The following is a 25,965-nucleotide window of genomic DNA, read 5'->3' on the forward strand; positions in this document are numbered from 1 at the left end:
TTGGGACTGTAAGTCTCAAAGGGATTTATAACTAAGTAATGAATATCAAAGGTCTAGTATACTAAATTTGTCATGGGAGGTGACAGGGTTGGGGTGGCTGCTAGCTCTATTCAGTGTTATTAAAGGAGGGGAGAGGGGCAGCCCCAGTGCCCAGTGGTGCAGCGGTTTAGCACCGCCTTCAGCCCAGGGCCTGATCCTGGAGACCCAGAATCGAGTCCCACATCCGGCTCCTTGCATGGAGCCTGCTTCTCCCTCTGCCTGTGTCTCTGCCTCTCTCTCTCTATGTCTCTCATGAATAAATAAATAAAATCTTTAAAAAAAAAAAAAGGTGGGGGAGTAAAATAAAGTCTTTTTTTTTTTTTAGAAGATCAGTTACCCTAGGAACAATTCTAGATGGTACACATTATAAAATAACAAAACCAGGAGTTCACATACTAAAGTATGGTACAGAAAAAAAAAAAGAGATCAATGGGATTTAGGATTTAGAATGGATGGAAAGGACATTAGGCGAAAGGTGAGGCTTCTTAAGGTTTTTAAGGATGAACATCATTTGGAGAGAAGCAGAAATTTAATACAGCATTTTTATTGTTAACAGTAAGAGAAGCATCATCAATGCATTCTTTGAATGGGATAACTATAATAAACTCTAAAGACCTGGTTAATTAAGCTTACCTCAAACAACCTTCATTGAATCTCATTCTTGGACACTAGTGTCACCAATGGAATTGCTTTATAGGAAAATGAAGAGTAAAAAAAAATCAGATTGGTTAAAATATCATTCTTAACCACTTGTACTTATAAAAGACTGAAGGAATTTTACAAAATGTGTCAGATTTACAGTTACTTTACTGATTCCTTGTAGGCCGTCATACTTTAAATACGAGGGGGCATTTACTTTAGTTATAGGATGCAACTGTTTTGTGCCATATGAACCCTGAGTAGAATGTCTGTGGAATATCTGTGTTTCCAGTCTTTTCAAATCAGCTGTGTTTCATTCTCTCAAATTCTTTCAAAACTTGAAGTTTTGGAGCACTGTCATTTTTACTAGTGCATCTTTACAAGGAATGTAGAAAAGGATCGTACGATTTATTTCCATAAATATGGAAGAAGATCTAAGCCAAAACTTATTAGCATGCAAGTGATTATATTCAGTTTTCTAAGAGCCTTGCTTTAATCTATTAATGCCTTCATAGGATCCTTTAACTTCTCTCACAATAATGTAGTTGAAAGTATTGAGATAAATCCTAAAATGAATTTCTAGTCATAATTTTTTTCAGGACAAGATTTTATAAGCTCTCTCTGATGTCCATTTTCAAATAGTTTTAGCATTCACTAGGCCAAATATGGAATATTATGTGATCATTTGCAAATATTCTCTGTCTTTTCTGAGGTACTATTATTCTTCTCCACCTGTTAATTTTGTTTAACTCATAAAACGTCATAGAGAATTTTTCAGTATCAGTACCCTTTCCTTTACCTTCTCAGTTAGCAATTTTCCAGGACAGAAGTCCTTCTATCATTCTGATTGCTGAAAGCAGTCAAAGCAAAAGAGATCCACAGGTCCACATGATAGTTTTATGACATACATATGAAATGACCTTTCCATGTTATAGATTACTGAGATTTGAGGGTCTTTTATCATTGCAACACATTAATCTAGACTCTTCATGATGGATTTATTCATTCACATCACAAATATTTTGAATACTACACCACATCAGGCACTGTACTAGATACGGAGGTTCTAATGGTAAGGAAAAGCAAATTATTTTCCTGCAATTATGGAACTCAATCTGGAATGACTATGTATCATGATGATGGTTTGCCATTGCTCTCTCTCTTTTTTTAAAAAAAAATATATATATATATATTCAATATGCTGACTATCACAGCCTCAGGCACAGCTTTCTCTGTCAAATTGTAGAAGTAGCAGTATCTGACCACTAAGGATAAAAGGAATTTGAAAAATGGAAGAGCAGAAAAAAGATAAGTCCGGAAAGAAGGTGATATTTTAGTCCGTACAGAAGTCCTCAGATGTTATTATATGTATCTCTGTGAGGATTGATCAAAGCAGATGAAGTTGGAGCCCTGTTTATCTTCTCTTTGTCTTCCTCTCTACAGGAAGTTTCAAATTGTCCTTTGAGTTATTTTATTTTAGGTTGTACCTGAGGCGCGGCATTGAACTTCCTTATTTCTAAGTTTAGAATTAATAATATTTTCTAACTGTCAATAACTCTAAAACAAATCCCTATAAATACAGAGTTTAAAGTGTGTAGCAAATTATTGTCCTGGGAATCTCTAAGGTATTATAACAATAAATCTCATTATAACTACAAATGCTTTGCTCCTAGTTTGACTCAAAAATTTATAGAGATGATTTGTTATGTTATATATGATCTATATCTACTATATCTATATAAGATCTACAGAGCTTCTCAACTTATAGTGGAGTTACCCCACGATAAACCCATCCTAAGTTGAAAATATCGCAAGTCCAGATGCATTTAATATACCTCACCTACCAAACATCATAACTTAGCCTAGCCTATCTTACATGTACTCAGAACACTTACAGGAGCCTACCATTGGGCAGAATCATCCATGCAACACAGAGCTTATTTTATAATAAAGTGCTGCATATCTAACGTAGGTATTGAGTACTGTACTGAAAGTGAAAACCAGAATGGTTGCATGGATATGGAATGTAATTGTGAGTTGTTTACCCTTTGTGATCACCTGGCTGACTGGTAGCTGCAGTGCTGCCCCTGCCCATCATCACAGGAGAGTATCACACCACATATTGTTAGCCCAGGGAAAGATCAAAATTCAAAATTCGGAGGACAGTTTCTACTGTATGAATATCACTTTCCCACCATTGTAAAATCAAAAAATTATAAAACGAACCTTTATAAGTTGGGCACAATCTGTATATATCATAGAGATATATACTTTCTTGTATCTTATACATCATCTATATCCCTATCATCTAATTGTTTTGCTATGTTTCCTAACAGATTTATTTCTAATTTTGTTTTTCTTAAGAATTTTAAAATCCTGAAAATTCATACTTCTGAAAGAGAGAAAATGTGGGCTAATATTTTTCTGTATTTTTCCAATGTAATGAGGAAGTCAAAATTGGCCCTGCTGAGAATCAGATCATTAGAACATAAACCTGGTTTCTCACAGGACATAGTCAAGGCCATCATGTAGCTGCGAACATGACTAATCCTCTCCTTCTGAGCAGTGATTGCTTTTTACCATCTCCACCTCTTGCTCTGATTTAAGTCTTCCTTCCTCCTGGATTAGAAATTATTAAATCCCTCAATCAACATGTCTTTCCACGGTTTGACACTATCCAACCCAGAATAGGTCTCTACTTCTCTAATTTCTCCACAAGCTTACTGAATAGTACCTCAAACCCTAGAAGAAGTCCTCCCAACTCCCCTTTCCTGAAATGTCCCCCAATATTTCCTAATGTGTGTTTTCCCTTGCTGTAGAGACCTTAAAAAAAACTGACTTTGTTTCAGTGCAAGAGTGTCCCCTTTGATCTTTGATTGGTGGATTTCAACAATAATGATATAGGGCTCAAAGGAACTCTTTTATCTAATGACTACACACACACACACACACACACACACACACACATTTATACCCACGCAGATGTTGCCCTAGGTCTCAATAAGTCTGTATACTACAGGGAAAAATATTTGTGTGTTTTATGTAAAAAAGAAAACTGTAAATTTTTCTGAGAAAGAACATTTTAGTCCCATTCAGATTTTAAATGAATGGAAAATACTCCTTTGTATATGTTTCAAAACCTCTGAGGAGAATTCATTCTCTATTGGCTGCCTTACAGGATTGGTCATGTAAGGTGCTAAGCCATTTTAAATAATGCTGGGAATATAAGTCAGTGGGCACAGAGAGTCCTGAGATGATCAATCATATTGCATTTACTGCTAAAACCAATATTTTCATTGTTTATTCTTGTTATTTCAACCCCATGCTTCCCTGGCAGAAACAACTGAATGGGACAGATTCTGAGAATTTTACTAGCAACAAATATATGTCAAACATTATTCACCCAAGGTATATATATCCCGATGAAAAATAAATAGAATTTATATATTTTCCCCAGGAAGAATGAAAATTTGTGAGTTAGTTTAGTTTCCTGGTCGGAATCCTGTGAATGCTTTCTGCGATCGTCACAACTTGAGATTTGTTACTTTAAAGATATAAAGGAAGACTATAAAAAAGATTCATAACCTCAAATTACATTAACTGTACATTAAGGGAGATGCACAAATCCCAAGAAATAATGAAATGTCAGGGTTAGAATCATCCCTTTTCAGGTTTAGTGCTCAATCTCCTATGATCTTGCATAAAATGCTATTGCTGTTCACCTTGCTATTAGGAAGTACAATTGATTTGCTTGCAATATTTATTAGTGCATTAGTCATGTACATTAGCACCAAACTGGAAACAAATAATGCTTTACTTCCCTAAGTCTGTGGCAAGCCAATGCAGTGAAAATGTAGGTACTGATATAAATACAAGTGTGACTCACACTCCTGAAATATCCTTCCTTTACCCAGATTTACCAGAAAAATTTGGAGATAAACATCCACCAACCATTTCAATCTTTGATGAGTTAGAACCATTCACCTTAGTCTGGTTAATTTTTTTTTTTCTTTTAGCTTGGTGTTCTTTTGACAAATTACCAATAAGGAGTCACAAAATAAAACTGAAAGTCATAGTTTATTTGATATCAATGCATAAGATAGATTAAACCCTGAGGCTATCATTTCACCAAATATTTATTTCAGCTCAGGTGTCATCCGAAATTCTGCAGAAGACTTAGTTGTTAGTTTTAAAAAACAGAGAAATGTGTCTTCAGGCAAATATAGGTAAATCTGAAGTCCTGATGTTATTCAAACAATTGACTTCACCATCACTACTGCCATCAACTTTAGACCACTCACTCCATGACCACCTATTTCAATTTCTGTCTCTGGTTACTGGCATATGATATTTTTTGTAATAAAAACTAAAACTGACTCTTTCCAAAGGACTTTGGAATTGAAGTTAGGACTATTTGAAAAATAGTCCCCTACATCCTGATCCTTCAACAATTCCCGGAGGTAGGGTAGCTTTAGGACTGGCCTCTCCTCTGCTTTGTTGGGGAGATTGTAGCAACAACCAAGAAGAGTTGACAGTTTATAAATATTAGTAAAAATAGTTTTATAAAATCGTAACACTAGTTTTATAAAAGTAGTTTTAAAAATTGTTTTATAAATATAAATTGTAAAAATAATTTTATAAATACATGATGGGTTTATGTATTTTGTACTAAATCCTGTCATTTTAATTTTCTCTTCATTTTGATTTAGCAATATGGCCAAGTCACAATATTTTTCAAATAGTCCTAACTTCAATTTTACTACTTGAGAATTTGTTATAATCCAAATTGAGCCAACCAGTCTAATAAACTGCCACCATTTATTGAGTGCTTAATGTGTGCCAGATCCCGATACATCTTCTGAACTTCACAAAGCCCTTGCAAGATAGGCATCATTATCCTATGTGACATATTTTATTTCTTAAAGATGGCCAGAACCATGCTTCACATTGGCTGTGCTTTTTGCAACATGACTTTGTCATTCTTTGCCAAAATGTCCTAACTATTCTTTATTCTTAGGTCGGGTCAGGCTCTGTATTCTCTAAAAAGAACACAGTGGGACTGGCACTGTGCCATTTCATATAACCCTTGACTGGCCTCGCAACTTCCTCTTCCTATCTCCAGGAAACCAGTCACCATGTAGGATTTGCAACATCCCTAAGTCCACTATATTGTGAAAAGCTCAAGAAACTTAGAAAGATGCTGAAGGATGAGATACTACATGGAGAAAGGGCAAGGAGTGTGAAGATGGCAGGAGTTATGAAGAAACCATTGACACCCAGTTGAATGCCAGAGCCCTGGCGCCAGATACTGAGTCAGAGACCACAGTCCCCTTGTGCCAAGCTCAAATTCCTCCTCATGGCACTGTGAACTTTTGAAGGTGATTCTTGTATTTATCTGGAAGCTTGGGAGCGTTCCTTAGGCAGAGATAGAGAGCCAAAACCCCATTGTTTTGGAGAAAGCACAAAAGCTCAGGGAAGGTAAGAAATTTGCCCAAGTTCACATGGATATGGACTAAGCCTTAGACTTAGCCTTGCTAAGCCAGGATTTGAATCACATTTTCTTAAATATATATCCCATGGTCTCAAACACTACATAATTCAGAACTTCAATATATATCTAGAAATGTTTTTTCTAAACAGACTCAAATTGCAAGTAGTACTATAGGGAACATGTTACTTAAGAGAATAATCTCAGTTTATGGGCTACAACATATGTGTGTTTATAACCCAGCAGATGCTGTTAATTACAAATTTATTTTATCTATTTATTGAAACCAGCTGACATAGTCTCTACTTAGAGGCACTTCAATTTAAAATATGTATTTTAAGCCAATAGAACTGCATCATTTTCTTTCTTAAAAAAAAACCACACATTTATTTAGCTTTTCACTAATTCATGCTAAATCTCCAAAAGTTTTCAGTAATATCTCAGACCAAATTAGCCTAAATTGTCATTTCCTATAAATTATTTCTCTAGTGCTCAGCTAAGAAAACAAGTCAAATAAAATAGAGGTGTTAGGTAACCTTTTCTAAGATCCAGATAAATTGACAACAAGAAAAAAATTCTGTGAACCAGGGAGCCTCAAACTCCAGGCCTTTCCTATAACATGTATGTGCTGGCTTCATGCCTGTCTTCCAGGTGTGAAATCTAGACCCATGTTCACATTTCACCAATCCCCCATGACAACTACAGCAGAACTCTCTTGACCAAGTTTTCATCAGTCTTGACTGAGGGTTTAAGGAACCCAAGGCAAAATTACTTCACACTCAGAATTCTTGTTCCTCAAAGTTTCGTCATCTATCCTGGGACTTCTCTTTGAATTTTAGCCTTATATAAAGGCTAGTTTTACAAAAACTCTGCTTTCAATCTTTTCTTTCTTTCTTTCTTTCTTTCTTTCTTTCTTTCTTTCTTTCTTTCTTTCTTTCTTTCTTTCTTTCTTCTTTCTTTTCTTTCTTTCTTTTCCTTTTTTTTGTCTTTCCTTTTATGAACATACCAAAATAGTGATCCTTCTATCTTATTTATTATTATTATTTTTTTAATATGGAATGCTTCATGAATTTGGGTGTCATCCTTGCACACAGGGGCCATGCTATTCCTTTTTGTATCCTTCCAGTTTCAGTATATGTGCCATCCAAGTGGGCACTCCATTTTATTTCTTTCAATTTAAAACATTATTTTTTTTTTGTATTTATTTTGCAGTTTGAGCTCCTGCCTCCACCTATTCCCAGAGGCCATGGACTTCTACCTTAAAGGATTCCATAAAAACATTTTCCTTAAGGAGAAAATTCTCTCCCTCACAAGAAACTTCAGTGCTAGCTGTGAATACAATAATTCACTCACCATTTGTTTCTTGATTCTGACAACTCTTAACTTTGAAATCTTTGGGGAAGTTACTTAACACAGAGTCAGCTTTCATGAGATAAATATTGAATAACTGCAACCTCAAAATGTTCCTGAGAAAATGAAGTGGAATAAGGAAGATTAAGCCTAATAGAATGAACGAACTTCATCAACATTCATTTCCTTCCTGCTGATCTCCTGCAACCTTTCCTCATGCCTTTCTCTCAGCTATTAAAATCAATCTAGAGTGTTTCTTCCTCTTTAAAATAAATGTTACTCTGTACCAACAAAGCTTCCTGTTATTTAAAAATAACTTTTCTTTTCATCTTATTGCCTATTAGCTTCCACCCCAGTCTGTGGATATGCCTGATTTCATATAAAATGTAACCTATTCTCTAGGTATAAATACATGAAAATAAGGAGATCTCGTTCATTCTATTTATATTCTGTACTTCTAAACTCTGGAAAAAAGAATTCTACCCTCAGAGAACAATTTTAAGTTACTCTGTTAAATTGACCGCATACAGCAATCATGCTATGGTGTTTGCGAAGACTGAGATTTTAGTTTCTCACAAACAAAAATTACGCTTTACAAAACTATAAGAAAATGTCTCTGAAATAGTTAAAGTTAAAATAAAGCTATCTTATCAAGCACAATATATTTCTTGGTTTGATTTTGGGTTTCAGAAAAATTTGTACAGATTGTTGTAATTAACACAATTATAATTATAATCAAAATAATTGCTGTTTATTCTCTATAAATTTCAATGAAGTGATGGAATTTTGAAATCTGTATGCTCTGATTAAAAACATGTAGACTCTTTTTTGGTACTCTCTATATTACTTTAAAGTATTCAAGGTACTCCACAGTTTTAAAAAGTCATGTGAGGGGCACCTGGGTGGCTCAGTTAAGCATCTGCCTTCTACCTAGGTCATGATCCCAGGGTCCTGGGATCAAGTCCCACATCCCCTAAGATGGAGCCCCAAATCGGGCTCCCTACTCAGCGGGGAGACTGCTTCTCCCTCTGCCCCTCCCTAGGCTCATGCTCTTTCTCCCTCTGTCACTCACACATGACCTCTTTCTCTCTCTTAAATAAATAAATAAATAAATAAATAAATAAATAAATAGTAAGTCATGTGAATTAAAGAAAAATATAGCAAGAAATCTGAAAAAGAAAATATGAAAGATATATTGTCAATAACACTCCATAACTATTGTATCTCATGTGGTTGGAATCACAAAACGTGTTTAGATACCTGTCAAATTATCCGGAAATATCTGCCAGGGTGGGACAAGTCCCATTCTCATTGCTATTCCACACCACTGCCATCAGAGGAGGGAGATGGGCAGTACAAAGGATGGGGAAATGATAAAAGAGTACATATGGACCATGTTCCTCACTTCTCTGAAAAAAAAGAAAGAAGAAAAGTAATAGTATGGCCTAACGTTATAAAAAGGATGAAAAGTGGGTGGAAATTCTAAATATTTAGCATTATGAATGTTTGTGGTAGTGTTTATTTACCTTTAACCTTTAAGATAACTAATAAAAAGGACATACTCCAATTTCAGACACAATTTTGCATCTCCAGATATGATTTTGGGTCTTACCAATCAGAGGAAATCCAATGATAGGTAAATATAAAGCTGCAGCAGATTTGCCTTTTTTTTTTTTTTTTTTTTTTTTGCTAGTGCTAGCACTAACTCGCTCCCTGTTTTATTTGGCTTCCATTGCATCAGGTGATTCTGTACTTGTCTCCAAGCTCCAGGGGTATATGTGATTCAGAAATAGCTGATCAAAATGCTTAATTTCCCAGACTACATTTAAATCAGAGATGTGACCATGACCTAATTTGTTCCAATGAAATAGAATCACTGGAGCTACTGGACGAAGAACTTTTATTTATTTATATGCTTGTTCATTTATTATTGCCAAGAGAACTAATGTTCTCAAAGGAGAGTTGCTTGTGCAAAAAGGGAGCATGGCTTTGCTCCCAAAAGTAAGGGACTGATGCTATGATTTTGTCTCTCTAGTTTTGTTGAGTCCATATTGCATCTCTTTCTGCCACAAATTCTCATGGGCAATTGAATCTGCAAAGCCTTAAGAGCCAATAGGAAGTGTTTCTTGTACCGTAGCATGCAACAGATAGGATTCCCTTGCATGGCTCACTCAAAACTGGCAAGTGAATTATGAAGGTATCAGAGATGGTATCTTAGTAAAAGTATATAGAAGATATACACAGTTTCCTTTAGTTTTGAGAGAGTATGAAAAAATGTCCCTATAATACTAACATGGGATTTTATTAATTCAGCAGTTTTTTGTAATTTCAAATAATTTATCTTTAACCTTCTTTACATGTGTGTGACTACCAAGACATTCAGGGTACCTGTCCATTTCTGTGTTCTAGTTCTTATTAGCCCAGTATTATGAAAGCAGTGTAATAATGTAATGTTCTCTGAAATAGTTATATGGTCAAAGTCTATGTGAATAAATTTTGGACAACACAAGACATCTTTCAGATGAAAGCAAACTCCTTCTGAAGTTGATTGTTATCAGAGGAAAAAAAAAGAAGAAAAATCTATTTCCAGGAGAAAAAATGCATATCAGGTGCCAAGAACTAGATTATTTTGCTTTGGAGTAACTGAACACTAACTCCTAGGGACTAGAATAATTTGCTTAGTAGAAAATACCAATGCTGACAGTATTGTTATTTCTGGTAATTATTCTTCAATACCTTCAGTCTTGTACTTATGCTATTGGAGAATTAAATGGAAAATGCTGTAGGAATCATTATCACTGCATCTGTCACATTTTTGATGGTAGTTTAATTTTTGGAGTTTCCAAAGAAGCTATATTTTATTTTGTTTTGAGAAAAAAAAAAAGTACACAGGATGAAATGCACAGCTCTTATGCATGCAACTGATGAGCTTTTGTAAATGTATATACCCCAAGCAATCATCACTTCAAATAAGTTATAAAACTTTTCCATCTCCCAAGCAATTTCCATCATTTCCTTCCACTTATATCTTTGAGCAACTCCCTAGCATCCTACTTCATATCATAGTAAGCTTCTCTAGATCTGGGAAGCCAAGGCTATTTTTTTTTTAAATATCAGAGTGTTGTGACTCTTACCCCAATTTGCCAAATCTCCCTCATCTTCCCTTTCAATCACACCTATCCCACCTTCACTTAGGAAAACTCTCTTCTGATTTATCATCTGAAATTAGTGTTGCCTGTACTTTAAGAGGCAAATAATGTGAAGGGAAAAAAATAAAAATAAAATAAAAATAAATAAAAATTAAAAAAACAAATAATGTGAAGGTGTGTAGCTTTCAGGAAATATGTTGTTTTATAGATCAGATGTACAATCTCTTAGCCTTTGTTCTGGAACCTGTGGCTGTTTAGGTATATGAGCTGGATGCCATTGCAATCTATTGATCAGAATAAGCTTCATAGCTGTCAAGTGATAAATGAAATTTGACCCTAGTTTACCTCAGGGTAAGGCCAAAAGGATCTTAAAGAAAATTGTTGGTAATATTTCTGTCTCTGAATATACTATTTGAAATAAATATGGTAGTTCATTCAGGCTGAGTACAATAAAAAAGGAATAGATATTATATGGACAATATTTCTAAAATATGAGATGATGCAGAAACAGTAGGTACCTATTCATCACCTTCCTTCTACCAAATTATTCAGACATTTATTAACTATTTGGTGCCGAAACATTAAAGCACATTTCAATTAATTCAAGATTTGAGGAACAACACATTGCAAGGAGGACCCATTTGGAGGAAATCTGAGTGCAGTATTGAAATAACAGTACAAATAAAAATTGATATAAGATGAACATACGTGGAATGTTATTTATTCAATTCAATATTGAGGTTATTTATTCAATTCAACAAATATGTATTGAGTTTCTATTTCTACACGTGATTATTTGTTTAATGCTAATCTCACATGTGGTGACACATAAAGATGTTATTGACACTTTGTTAGGCTACAATAGGTGATGTAGATAGATACTGATTATATGGAATATTTCTTTTATCTCCTGAATAGAGGGCATAACTGCACCAAACATTTCGCTTATTTCTTACACATTTTCCAGGTCCCATATAATCAGGCAGAGCCAAATTACTACTCTAGTCAATGGGCTGTGGAAGGAGTGACTTGTTTTGCTTTTAGCTAAAGCACATAAAAGCCAGTAACTCTCCTGTTTTTTTCCTCTCTGAATGATGCAACCCAACTCCTCTGATACATATGATCTGTAATATAAACTATCAATGATATATGACATACTCACAACACACGCCCATTCAACTGCTCTGTATGCTCAGTTGTGCCTGTCGCACTGTCTTATACTTGTCATTGAGAACACTTTTCAGGAAAAAGTCCTATGTGAAATCTCTCTCATAGAGTATGTTTCCTAGGTAACTACTCTAGAACAAGGCATTTCTGTTCACTGCCCACTCTTCTAACTTTATCACATGCCACTCCCCGCCCCCCCTTACCCGAGTCAGTACCCAGTGACAACAGTCTTTGAAAGGTTTCAATCTTTCGGGCTTGCTAAATGTTTTCTGGTTTTGTTCTTTTTTTTTTTTAAGATTTTATTTATGTATTCATGAGAATACATACACAGAGAGAAAGAGAGAGGCAAAAACACAGGCAGAGGGAGAAGCAGGCTCCATGTAGGGATCCCAACATGGGACTCGATCCAGGGACTCCAGGATCATGCCCTGGGCCAAAGCAGGCACTAAACCACTGAGCCACCCAGGCATCCCTGCTTTCTTGTTTAGATTGTATGTTTGCAGTAAGTGAATTAATACTATATCCAATAAATAGCTTTTTTATGAAATGTTTATATACTGTTTATCAGAGATACTTTAAGAGTGAAAGGTAGCTAAAAATTCATATAAATGTTATACTTTTTGGAAGAGTTGTGTAACAACTAACGAATTGGAAATTTATTGAAACATTATTTTAAGAAAACTTCTTTGTAATATAATAGAAACAACATATGTGCATTAAAACAAAACATATACATTTATTAATCAAACATTAAAAATAATATAGGGGGTATAATAATTATGGTGAATAGTCACTGAATTTCTTAGTCATTCTATCCCTAACATTACATTACTAATACCATTTGTTTCTCTGAAGGGTACGTTTTTCAAGATATTCGCTTTTTTTTTCATATAATTCCCTATAATCTTACTTAAAATTGAATTGTATGGTTACTAAATGTGACATGTGCACCATTAATTAATTTTTCTCTGCTGACAGTAATAGTTTTAACTGATACAGACTCTACTGATACTGAGGTATTTGATAACCTCAAAGCATCTTCTGTGACATCAAAGATATTCTTCATTATAGTATTTTTATATTTAAATGTGTAAATATTTCAATGCAATTATTTATTTTAATAGACATTTACTGTTGGCCTCCATTCAAATTACCTTTCTTCAGAAAGTGTTCTTATATGAAAAATCTCATAAATCCATTTTCTCTATGACTATTTATATTTTGCTCAATTTAGATACAGCAAAAAAATAAGTCTTCTCATTTTTATTCAACTCCATCATAGAATATAAATGTATTCATTTAGAAATTTGAATTCCTTTAAAATGTTTTTTACCAGAAGTTGAGACATTCCAAATTGCAGCTTGGTAATTTCAAGTTAAATCCAGTATACCCTTTGAGCTCTCTTTTTACATTTGTTAGCTCCCTTGCTTTTTGCAGAGATACATTATAATGCCTGCCTGTTTGCAAGATGGTCAATAATTACATTGCCTTAAAAGCTTTGGAAGCTGAATTGTTCTTGTGTTGCATTTGCTGAATACTTTGATTAAAGATTTCCAAATGTTTTTGTAAAAAATACAAGCAATATTCAGAGGATTCATTTACAAAAATTCAATACCACTGTGGAACACTTAGGTTGATTTATAAAGTAACTCTTCAAGTTGCGAAGAATGTCTTTTATGAAGTAATTCCGTCGTCCTGTCTCCTTAATCTTCTCTGATCCGCAATTGTTCCCATTCATTCCTTGCCTTTCATGATTCTTGAACTTTTGAAGATGATCAATAACTTATTTGTGGAATATTCGTAAATTTGGATTCGTCTGGTATTTTCCGATTTGGTTGAAATTCTGCACTTTTGACAAGAATGCAACAGAAGTGATGGTGTGTCCTTTTCGGTGCATGATGTCAGGTGGTCCAGGATCTTGACATGTCTATAACAAGTGATGCTAACCTTGATAACTTGCTGAAATTGTCTGCCAGGTTGCTCCACTGTAAAGTTCCTGTTATTCCTTTTATAATTAAAAATGCTTTGGGAAAGACACATTTAGGCCATGCAGATACTTAATTTTTAAATGTTGGTCACCGATTTTACCATCCATGTGTGGAGCTTGCTTACAATAATTATTATTTTTAAAGATTTTATTTATTTGTTTGAGAGAGAGGAAGAGAGAGAGTATGAGCATGTTGAGGGGTTGGGGGCAGAGGGAGAGGGAGAAGCGGACACCCCACGGAGCAGGAAGCCCAATGTGGGGCTGCATTCCAGGGCCCAGACACCATGACCTGAGCCCAAGGCAGACGCTTAATGGATTGAGCCATCCAAGAGCCCTAGCCTGCAATAATTATTAATCTAATGTTTGCATAATAGTGATCTTATACTTGCTTCATTCCTTCTACATTTTTAAATGTGAATTCTTTTATAATGGAGAACTCTCTTCTGTCTCACATCTATTTATTATTCCATTATTTCATGTAAGTATGAAACTCATGGATATTTGTTACATTCTATCAATTATAATTCAATACTACAGTTTAGTTTGTTGCTTAAAGTGTGCCAGCTCGGCCTTTGGTAGTTTCTTCAGATTGGCTCCTTTGTCCTTTTGAAATGATCTCACTCAGTGTGGAACACTGCTATGTTTCTGGCACCACAAAATATTTTTGCCTTACTTTGTATTTTCACTGCAACAGCTCTGGAATCAAGTACTTCTCCTATTAGCTCTGACTCTTTTCACTGGGATGGTATTTAGAGATCAAGATCTAGATCCTAGTTGTGTTCACTGCTACTGGGATATCATTGGTTTGAAGCTTTTTCAGTGGATTAAGCATAGAAATTGTGTGTATGTATAGCATGTGTGTATACACGTGATTATGTATATGTACTGCATGCACATGCATCACATCAATACTAATCAATCAATATATATATTTATGATATCATGCATATGATATTTTATATGTTATATATTTGTGTCATAGCAGTACTTCGAATTTCGTATCACATGAATTATACCAGTTTCCTACTTTCTGTTACTTATGATGTTATAAATAATGAAATTTAAGTAATACTTATACCATTACTTCTATCTTCAACAGTGACAAATGTAGTTCTCTTTATCTACAATACCTTTTTGTATTTACTTATCCTCATATACACATAAAATAGTCTCAGAATTGCTACTGTATACCCTGCAGAAAATCAATTTGCTAACTAGAGTATGTAATATACTTTAATGAATTGTATTACATGTATATGTTTAGGGAGATTATGAATTTTTAAACATGTCTGCTACCAAGAATTTCTAATAAGTTATTATGTACCAGAACTTCAGAATAAAAGTATAAAGTAAGCTGGTATTAAATTCATCAAGACAGTTTGATGAATTTCTAGATTCAAACACAACCATAAGGTATTATTTTGGAAGATGCTTCATACCTGTTCGATCTCTTTCCTAAGAATACACACATGTCATCACTTGCCTGAGCTATCAGCTTGCAAAATATCACTAATGTTAAATTTACCATGGCTGAAAAGAAAAAGAAAAAAACAATTATAGCACAGGAAATGGATGCCATTCAGTTTAATTTATTTGTTAAAATTATACTTGATTTCAGAGAAAAGGAATAGTACTAAAATGCAATATTCTTAAATGATAATAACAAAAATTAACTGGCAAAACGCTATTGCTTCTGTTGGCTTACTATCCTAACATTAATCATGGAGAAATATTATAAAGGGGAATGTAACACACAACACTATCAACATGAAGAGTGAATCATTCCTCCAGTAGTTCAGTGTCTTACAAATACCTCCCTTAGAATATTTTAAATCATCACTATTCATGACATGGACATGCAACCAGAGAAAGAAATTAACATTTAATTTGATTATTAAATAGAATATTATACATGTATTAAATACTCAGAATAATGAAGATGAGTCATTGAAAACAATGTCAACCCATCTTTCATCTTTCGAGTTTCCCTTATCTTCTGCAAAACATTCTACAGTTTGTTTTTAACAATCTATTTTTCCACTTCAATCTAAATTATCCAAGATGGAATTAGACACTATAGTATCTTTGGAATTATACCTTCATTGGTGTATTTTCTCATATGAGAAATAAATCTCATAATATTGCTAATATGAAATATTGAAAAATTAAAACATATTTTCTGCTCTTTGTGAAGAGATTATGTTTCAAAATATAAGGACTGGCATGCAAACATACATATGAATTATAGTGTTCAAAGGCATTTTTCACATTTATCTTGATGAGCCCTGAGAAACATAGGGAATTGTTGAATTGCTCTATTCTACACCTGAAACTAATATGACATTATGTGTTAACTGCCATGGATTTTTTTTAAAAAGACATCTTTCAATCTATATATTTAATTTCTAACTATCAAAGAAAATGATGTCTAAGTACATATTCAGGAATAGTGACAAGAGAAGGCACATTTGCTTTACTGTTTCTTACAATGAACTAGAAATCAGAAATCAATATATTTCTTCAGATAGAGTTAAAAATAAGAGCATGTTGTCACCTGAGAAAAGGAAAAGAACTTTTAGACCATTTTCTATTTCAGAATTTTATTTCAATGATAAAACGAACCTAAGACTTCATCCACAGTAGTTTGTGAGGCCCACTTGATTTACAAATATTGTGATGAAAATCCCCATTTTGTAAGCCTGTGCCAGAAAGGGAAGAAGGTCTGTCTAGTGTACAGCTTTGATGTTAGCAATTCACATTACATTTGTATGTGCAAAATCAGCTACACAAATTGGGCAACCAGGAGAGACAATTTATCCCATGTCTACAGTTGAAATGCTAGGATAATGCTCATTTATATAATTTGGGTCCAAAATAGAGCCCAAAAATAGATAAGCAATTCTTCTTATTGCTGATGAGTGTAGTGATAACATCACCAATCCACTATGTCAGTTAATGAGAATAATAAGAAGGGCTAGAGGTGTATTTTTTAACGACTTAATAGGTATAAAATTACACAGCGTCTCAAGAAAATTGAGCTATGTCTTTAAAATATTGTTTTTTTTATATTTACATGAGGCTAACATATAGAGTGATTATATAAGGTTGACATACAGATAAGTACGTGGAAAATAACATGTTATCACTTCTCTCTGTATCTCCTAGATTCAAAAACATTAATAATGAATTTCCATTTTTTGGTGACTGTACAAAAACAGTTAAAAAAGAGTCATTAAATTTCTCTTGGAAAAATTATCTTTGAAAATGTGTCTTTATTCAACTTTATGCTGAGAACAGAGATAAACAATTTTTACAATATCTCACTTATCCTCACAAGAACTCCTTGAAATAGATACTATTATCATCCTCATGCTATGGATGAAGAAATAAGTATAAGTGAAATTAAATAACTTCTGTAGGGTCATGTAGCTATCAGATAGTGGAATTGGAACTACCACTAATTGGTCTATCAGTTTCCAGAGCCAGAGTTTTTATATACCATGCTGAGTGTATGAGACATCCTACCCAGCTCTATCCCTACACCTTTCTGCTCAAAAATTCCATTTTCATACACTTTAGGTTTAGTTTAAAATATAGGAAATGATTCTATTGTATTTTTCAGAAAATAAATTAAGATATGAAAACCAGTGATTGAATGCCAAGGAGAGAAATTAAAATTCTTTGGTTAAATAGTGTCACTCAAACATACGGTATCCTGAAGTTCTTATTTCTTGCATATTAGGACAAACTTTGGACAATACCATCCTTTGGAAAACAGCATCTATTTCTGGAGGCAGTGCTTCTCTGCTGAGTGGTAGTGATAATGGAAGAGAGAGCACTGTGCCATAGAATGAGGGTAGGGGCATCTGGTAACCTACTAAATATAAATTATAACACAATAAAACTATGTGAACATCTGGAACAGATGAATAGCCTTAAAATATTACATTGCACTAAATAGAATTCACAATGCCACAAACCCCAAACTACTAGGAAGTTGATATCAGATAAACCATGCATGAAACTCCATTTAAAATTTATTTAAATAAATGTATTGAAATAAATCTCTAGGCTTTATATTATATTTTGGTGAATACAGTTACTTGTATTATTCTTGTGACTAACTGACCAATTTAGATACTGTCATAATTCTGAGGACTTTAAAAATATAGCATCTAAAAATGGCATATAATCTTTTCTCTGCATGAAGGATAAACATTATTTAGTCTTCAATTTAAAGTAATAGTATAACTTAAAATATTCTCATGCTTCTATTCCTCCTGCATATTTTAGTGGCTATTAGATTTTAATTCCCCACAAAGGTAATTGTTGGCACAGAATTAAGAAATGAGTTGTGAAAATAATATTAACAAGGTTATATAAAATTTTGTTTAAAGGTCGAGAGTCTTCATGTAGCAGATTGTTTCTGATCCATAATTGTTGGTGCATAAACTTCCTCTTGAGATCTGTTTGTTGTTATGATTTGTAAAGGGAACTCTAAGATGGCTATTTAAATAACAGGGTTTTTTTCTGTTTTTTTTCTTTTCTTTTTAATATATAGGTCTAATGAGGTGCAAAGGATATTGCATATTGTCAAGTTTACCTAAAGCATACAATCTTCATCTCTCCTTCATGCCACAGTGAATTGAGTAGATAAACATGTCGTGAGAAATTAAGATGGATGATAAGCTTGCTGGAACCATCTTGAAGGCACAAGACATCATCACCCTCTCCACAGGTATTTGGCTAAAATACTCTATCCTCACATTGTCAAGTAGCACATTGAAGAAATATCACACACATTGTTATAAGCAAAGAGAAAGTCAAAGATAATATGACTCATAGTTTACATGTTGCATACATAATGTGGTCTTGAGATGAACTTGAAAAGACTGAATAAAATATGCTCAATTCTTAATACTCATTTACAGAAATGTGTTCAACCAATGCATAATGGACTGAATACGAATTTTTTCTTTATTGTAAAGATAAGGTTTCAGAAAAAAAAAAAAAAAGGAAAGATAAATTTATTGCCCAAAGCAATTGCTTACAATTAAAGATCTTGGTCTAAATGTATTTGGCTGCCTCTGTTTATATCGGACAAAGAACAGACATTCAAAACACTAATATAAAATAAAGATGAAAAACATAGTTTTATCATTTTCTTACATGAAATCCGAACTATTTAGCAAGGAGGAGCTGTCTAGTTAGGACAACTTTTTTTCTTTTCTTTCTTTCTTTCTTTTTTTTATTAATAACAAAGCCAGTTACACTTCTTATGGGAAACTGAATGTTAGAATGGTTCTTATGTATTGCAAGGACTAACTCCAGCTCAGACATTTTATTAGAAGTTATAAAAAGAAACAACTAAAATAAAGCAAGGTCTGTTAACCTCTGCTGGAGATATATTCCACCACCTTTTCCTTTCTTGACGAGCGCTTACACAATCAAAAGGTTTATTCATCATTCTCACTGTCCTCATCTCACTACACATTTACACTTAAGAAGTACTTAATATACACTTGGCAGTGAAGAAATTCTGCATTAAATGGGATGACCTAAACCAGAACACACATAGATATCATGAAAATATATGTATATATGTGTGGCATATGCAATATTATGCTATATACACACATATACACATATACACTTATATGTATATTCTCATAACATAGACTATCTCACATCTCACACATATACACATATAAACATAAGGCAAACTACCCCCAATTGCTTGCTTTTTTACTCTCTAACATTCTGTTAATTCTTACATCCTTTTTAGCCTAAGCAGTATGTATCGCCTATCTCATACCACTATCATTGAAATTTTCAAATGTTTGTGCTTTAAGTCTTCAAGTCAAACAGTGGACTTCAAAGGGTATGGATTGGGTCATGAAGTCTATCTTCATAACTTATTGTGCCCTAACACCATATGTATAACTTTGCACATGGAAGAAAATAAGAATTGTTGATGAGGTGATACTGTCTGTAAAGGATAAAACTGCTTAAACTATCTGATTTTATTCACTCTGTCCCCTTTTCCCTCTACATGATATCACAAAGATAGGCAACATAGAATGAATAACCAACCACACACAAAATAACTTTTAGTCCTATAAGTTGCTGTAAGAAATGGAGTCTACTGACTGATCCTGCTTTGCATAGGTTGTGTCATGGAATCCGAGATATATTTAAACCCTTTGATTTGAAATTTACCTTTGAAATTCCTATTATGCTAACCTTAGTAGAGTGGTTGGCTCTTTTTGGATTTCGTATGAAAATTCTTCACCCTAGCCGAGTTTTGCAAATATCGACATAATTTTCTGAAGAAAAATGCTGCAGTCATGTCCTATAAAAACAAACAGAAGTGCTGGCCCGAAGATTTTGCTTAGCAATGACATGTTCTTAGTCTAGAGCAACTTGCATTATTTTAGTTTATAATATTTATAATGCCTTTCAAGGTTTTAAATGTTACAAAGAAATGTTTATGGCTATCAGCTATAGAGTTTTATAATTAATACTGATATGATATTTTCCCCCACAATCCTATATAGGACTGGGAAGTGAAATCATATGAATCCATAATATTTTTTTTTGAATCCATAATATATTTTCAATTGAAGAAACACATATTGCTAGGGTATTTAAAGAGAACTTTTTTGTTTGTTTGCTTGTTTGCTTATTTCTAGCTTTGTATATCCTACACTTATTTTTCATAGATTTACAGAGGTTTTGTAACATTTCTAAAAATTCTATATTTTAGAATCAGTTAATTTCACAGATCAGTGAGTGTACTGTGATGGAAAGGGTATGGAGTTTGTAGTTAGAAGACATTGGTTCAAATCAGTTATACCTTTTATTAACTCCATGACATATTTTGGGGAGTATGAGTGATTTTGACTATAAAACTGAAAGAATAAAGAAATAATACTACTAGTATTACTACTAGTAATACTAGTAGTAATAGTTAAGTAGTAGATGAATATTTACATAACATTTATTGTACTTAGGGTGTAAATTTGGCATTCAAGTAAGCACAGATACAGATCTATGTGATAGATACACATATATAGCTTATAAAAAGACTTTAGACACCACAACACAACATACTTTTAAATATTAGTATATATATATATCTTATGTATTATGTAATAATAAGTATATTTATTTGACGAATTTTCTGCCAGGTACTGTTCAAATGCTTCAGTGGCAATAATTAATTTAATGATTCTTGTTATACTTTCCATTTTACAAATGATAAAAAGTTTCAGTAACTTGTCAAAAGTTGCAAATCTTAGAATTCATACGAAGTCTGATTCTAGAGCTCATGCCATGCTTTTAACACCTGTTATGACACTTTATTTTTTTTAATTTTTTATTTTATTTATGATAGTCACAGAGAGAGAGAGAGAGGCAGAGACACAGGCAGAGGGAGAAGCAGGCTCCATGCACCGGGAGCCCGACGTGGGATTCGATCCCGGGTCTCCAGGATCGCGCCCTGGGCCAAAGGCAGGCGCCAAACCGCTGCGCCACCCAGGGATCCCCTGTTATGACACTTTAAATGGAGATCGTCAATGATGCAGGAATTCAGAAACATTTAAAACTGCCACAACACTAATACCATGGTTCAATGGAACCAGTCATACAGTGGTCCCCCCCATGCCCAAGCGATGCATCCCAAGACCCAGTGAATGCCTAAAACAACAGATACCAAAGAGTATCAAACTCTATATATCCTTAAGGATTTTTTTGTGGGGATCCCTGGGTGGCTCAGCTGTTTAGCGCCTGCCTTTGGCCCAGGGCCTGATCCTGGAGTCCCGGGATCGAGTCCCACGTCGGGCTCCTGGCATGGAGCCTGCTTCTCCCTCTGCCTGTGTCTCTGCCTCTCTCTCTCTCTCTCTCTTTCTCTATCATGAACAAATAAATCTTAAAAAAAAAAAAAAAAGAAAGGATTTTTTGTATACATACATATCTATTATAAAGTTTAATTTACAAATTAGGAACAGTAAGAGACTAACAACAACTAAAAATATTTTAATTGAACAATTATAACAATATTCTGTAATAAAAGTAAGAGTTGGTGAATATGGTCTGTCTCTCAAAATATCTTATTGGAAGGTACTCACCCTTCTTGTGATGATGTGAGATAATAAGAAGCCTATGTGATGAGATAAAGTGAGGTGAATAGTGTAAGTACTATGATGTAGCACTAGGCTTCTATTGACTTTCTGACAATTTGTCAAAAGGAGGACCATCTGCCTCCAAATTGCGGTTAACTGAAACCATAGAAAGCAAAATTATGGATAAAGAAGGACTTCTGTATAAAGTTTGTGATCCTGCCCAAAGTGAGTATGTAAAATGAGAAAAAATTAAAATATTTTTTAAAATGAAATGTGAAATATAATTTATTTCCTCGATACTAACTTGATGTTACTTAACTAATGACATCATTGTTAATCATGTTTAACAATTAGACAAGTGTTTTGTCACTTTTCAGCATAATTTTTAAAATTAGAGGAGTAAGAACAAAATGTTTGTGATTACAGCAAACTATATAAACATTTGAATAACTTTTGATTATTCCTTTATTATAGTAATGCTGTATGTAACATAATTGGATAAAAATGTTTTTGATAGGGCAGCCCGGTGGCTCAGTGGTTTAGTGCCACTTTCAGCCCAGGGTGTGATCCTGGAGACCCGGGATCGAGTCCCATGTCAGGCTCCCTGCATGGAGCCTGCCTCCCTCTTTCTCTCTCCCTTTCTCTCTCTCTCTATCTCTCTGTGTGTGTGTCTCTCATGAATAAAAAATAAATAAATCTTTTAAAAATTTTAAAAAAGGAAATGTTTTTGATAATCTGTGATTATTTCTTGAGCATTCAATCCTAGAAGAATAGTTGGTTTAAATATTCCTTGATACATATTCCCATATTTCCAAAAACAAAACAGGGAGCATGAGAATGTTTAGGTCACAATCTACTAGTCAACACAGTACAATCCCTTGTATGAAATTTTGTTGTTTAGATAATTGAATGATAAAATGAAAAGTCATTATTACTTTGTTAGACATTTCTTTTTTTCTATTAAAGAATAATTGATGTATAATATTGTATTCATTTCAGGTGCACAACTTAAGGATTCAATATTTATATACATTATGTAATGGTCACCACAGCAAGCCTAGTTATTAACTGTTACCATAGAGTTGTTACAATAATATTGACTATATTCCCTATGCTATCCATTTCAACCCTATGTCTTATTTATTTTAAAACTGGAAGATTGTACCTCTTAGTCTCCTTCACCTGGCCCCCCCTCTGGTTTGGCAACCATGAGTTTATTCTCCGTATCGATGAGTCTATTTCTGCTTTGTTTTGTTTGTTTTTTAGATTCCATGTATAAGTGAAATCAGATGGTATTTGTTTTTCTCTGTCTGAATTATTTTATTTTATTTCTTTAAAGATTTTATTTATTTATTCATGAGAGACAGAGAGAGAGAGAGAGAGGCAGAGACACAAGGAGAGGGAGAAGCAGGCTCCCTGCGGGAAGCCTGATGCAGGGCTCGATCCCAGGACCCCAGGATCATGACCTGAGCCAAAGGCAGACATTCAACCACAGAGCCAACCAGGCATCCCTCTGTCTGATTTAATTCACTTAATATGATACCCTCTAGGTCCATCCATGTTTTTGCAAATGGAAAGATTTATTTTTTTTTATGACTGAGAAGTATTTCATTGTATATATATAGAGAGAGATATAGATATAGATAGATATAGATACAGATATACTACGTCTTATTTAAGATTTTATTTATTTATTTGAGAGAGAGAGAGAGACAGAGAGAGAGAAAAAGAGAGAGAACATGAGGGGAGAGGGGCAGAGAGAAGCAGACTCCCCACTGAATAGGGAGCCCAATGTGGGGCTAGATCCCAGGACTGTGAGATCATGAACTGAGCCAAAGGCAGACGCTTAGCCAACTGAGCCACCCAAGTGCCCTCCCCCCATTATATGTACATATTACATCTTTATCCATTAATTTGTTGAAGAACATTTAAGTCTCTTTCATATCTTAGCTATTGTAAATAATGTTGCAATTAACATAGGGGTGCGTATGCCTTTCAAATTAGTGTTTTTGTTTTCTTTGGATAAATATCTGGAAGTAGAATTCCTGGATTGTATCACAGCTCTATTTTAATTTTTTGAAGAATTCCCATACTCTTTTCCATAGTGGCTACAGTAATTTATATTCCCAACAACGGTGCTATGCATCTGCACCAATACTTGCTATCTTTTGGCTTTTTGGATGATAACTATTCTAACAGTTGTGAGGTGATAGTCATTGTGGTTTTGATTTGCATTTCCTGATGGTTAGTGATTTTGAGCATCTTTCACGTGCCTGTTGGCCATCTGTATGTCTTCTTTGGGGGAAAAAATGTCTACTCAAGTATACTGATGCACTCATATTATTTGATAGCTAACAAATGAGTGCTGCATAATATTTGGAGGATGCATTCACATGAAATTGTGTACAGAAAGCTTATGATAATGGATACATATAGTAATAACAACAATCCTTAAGTGTTAAGTTTAACTTTTGCTCTGGCAAAATAAGTAAAAACTGCAAGTTTAAGACAGCCTAAAACAATAAATAAATAAAAAATATGTTTTCTAGTAGATTTTTATAAGTGATATGGTATACAAACTGATAAATATTTATTTGTATATTACTTGTATATTAATTGTATTATATATGTAGATAAATACTCAGAGCATTAAACCATCTCTTTTAGAAATCTTTAAGAGATTTCCATAAATCTGTATCATATATACAGATTATCATTTGTCTGAGATGGCTCTAGAACATTATGCAGTTTCATGGCATTTATTTTTGGTTTATATACCTCTAAGGAGCTCAATGTAATTTCACTGTGCTCATTCTCATGCCATATTTTTATCATAAAGTCTGAAGACAATTCTGAGAAAATGTGACAGTCTCAAACTATGAATAGTGAATTTTTGGCCCAGAGAATAAATAAAATAAGCCGAAAAGTAATAAATTTAAGATTTCTTGGTAGTATCTGAATATCTTTTTAAGTACCACCCAAAAAATGGACTCTATCACTACACATATGTATTAAATTTGCATTTCATTATGTACCTCATGTTTATACTCTTCAAGAAAGTCATTATATTTCTGAAACAATGTTATGATTTATCAGCTTATATTTATAAGATGAAAGAAGGAAAAAAACGAAAGAAGGATGTTAAATGTGTAAGGCTAACATGATTTTAAATTTATTGCATACATTGTTTCTACAACAAAACAAATATATGATTGTTTACAAAGTAGAAAAAAAGTATTCCATGCTCATAATTTTAACTAAGACAATCATTAAAAGACCATAAAGTAAAGGATATTTCACAATAGTAATGCTGAATGTAAATGGCAAAAATTTAAATCTTCCAAGTTGAAAAATTTAGGAAAAAAATTATGATTTTCCTTTCTGTTTGTCACAACTGAAAAAAATGCTGAGTTATCTACTAAGTAAATCCCAAGGGTTGCAGTGAAACACATTTTAAATTTTTATATATGTAATTCAGTAAATTAGATTAGAATAAAAAAGTAAAGCAAGTGTCAACTTTTATTTTGAGATTTGTATGTGTGTATATAACGGGCAAATTAAAATTATTTTAGCTAGTGGGTATTAAACTTGCCATGTTCAAAGTTGTGTTCAAAAAATATTTTATGGATTATATCATTTAATTCTCACAATAAATTATGAAGTAGTAACATTTATCTTCCCAGTTTTACTAGGTCACTACTAAATGGTAGATTTGGGATTTAAACAGAAGCAATCTGACCTCAGGACTTGCATTCTTAACCATTAATACACACAAAGAGATTCACCTACTTTCAATATAAGAGGCTCAGGAGAGAGTCAAGATGTAAAGCTATTTGGTCCTACTTTGACTTTATGTGAGAAAATGGGACTGAAATTAGTGGGGGGAGAAGGAGTTGCTAGATGATGTGTGCTAAGTCCAGGGCATGGAGAACACTATGAAATGAAATAGCTCATCCTGGGACTTGTGCCATTGCATGCCAAACTATTAGCACTAAACCTACATAATAAAATGCACACTCTGTC

General features: G+C 33.7%; 1 non-coding gene across 1 annotated transcript; it reads right to left on the reverse strand.

The window, feature by feature from the left end:
* Positions 1-7,213: 7,213 nt before the first annotated feature.
* Positions 7,214-7,322, reverse strand: LOC119865543. Its single transcript, XR_005369134.1, has one exon. It is a non-coding gene; the product is annotated as a U6 spliceosomal RNA (small nuclear RNA).
* Between the last annotated feature and the right edge of the window lie 18,643 nt (positions 7,323-25,965).

Source organism: Canis lupus, chromosome 13 (assembly GCF_011100685.1).
Source record: "Canis lupus familiaris isolate Mischka breed German Shepherd chromosome 13, alternate assembly UU_Cfam_GSD_1.0, whole genome shotgun sequence".
Taxonomy (NCBI): Eukaryota; Metazoa; Chordata; class Mammalia; order Carnivora; family Canidae; genus Canis; species Canis lupus.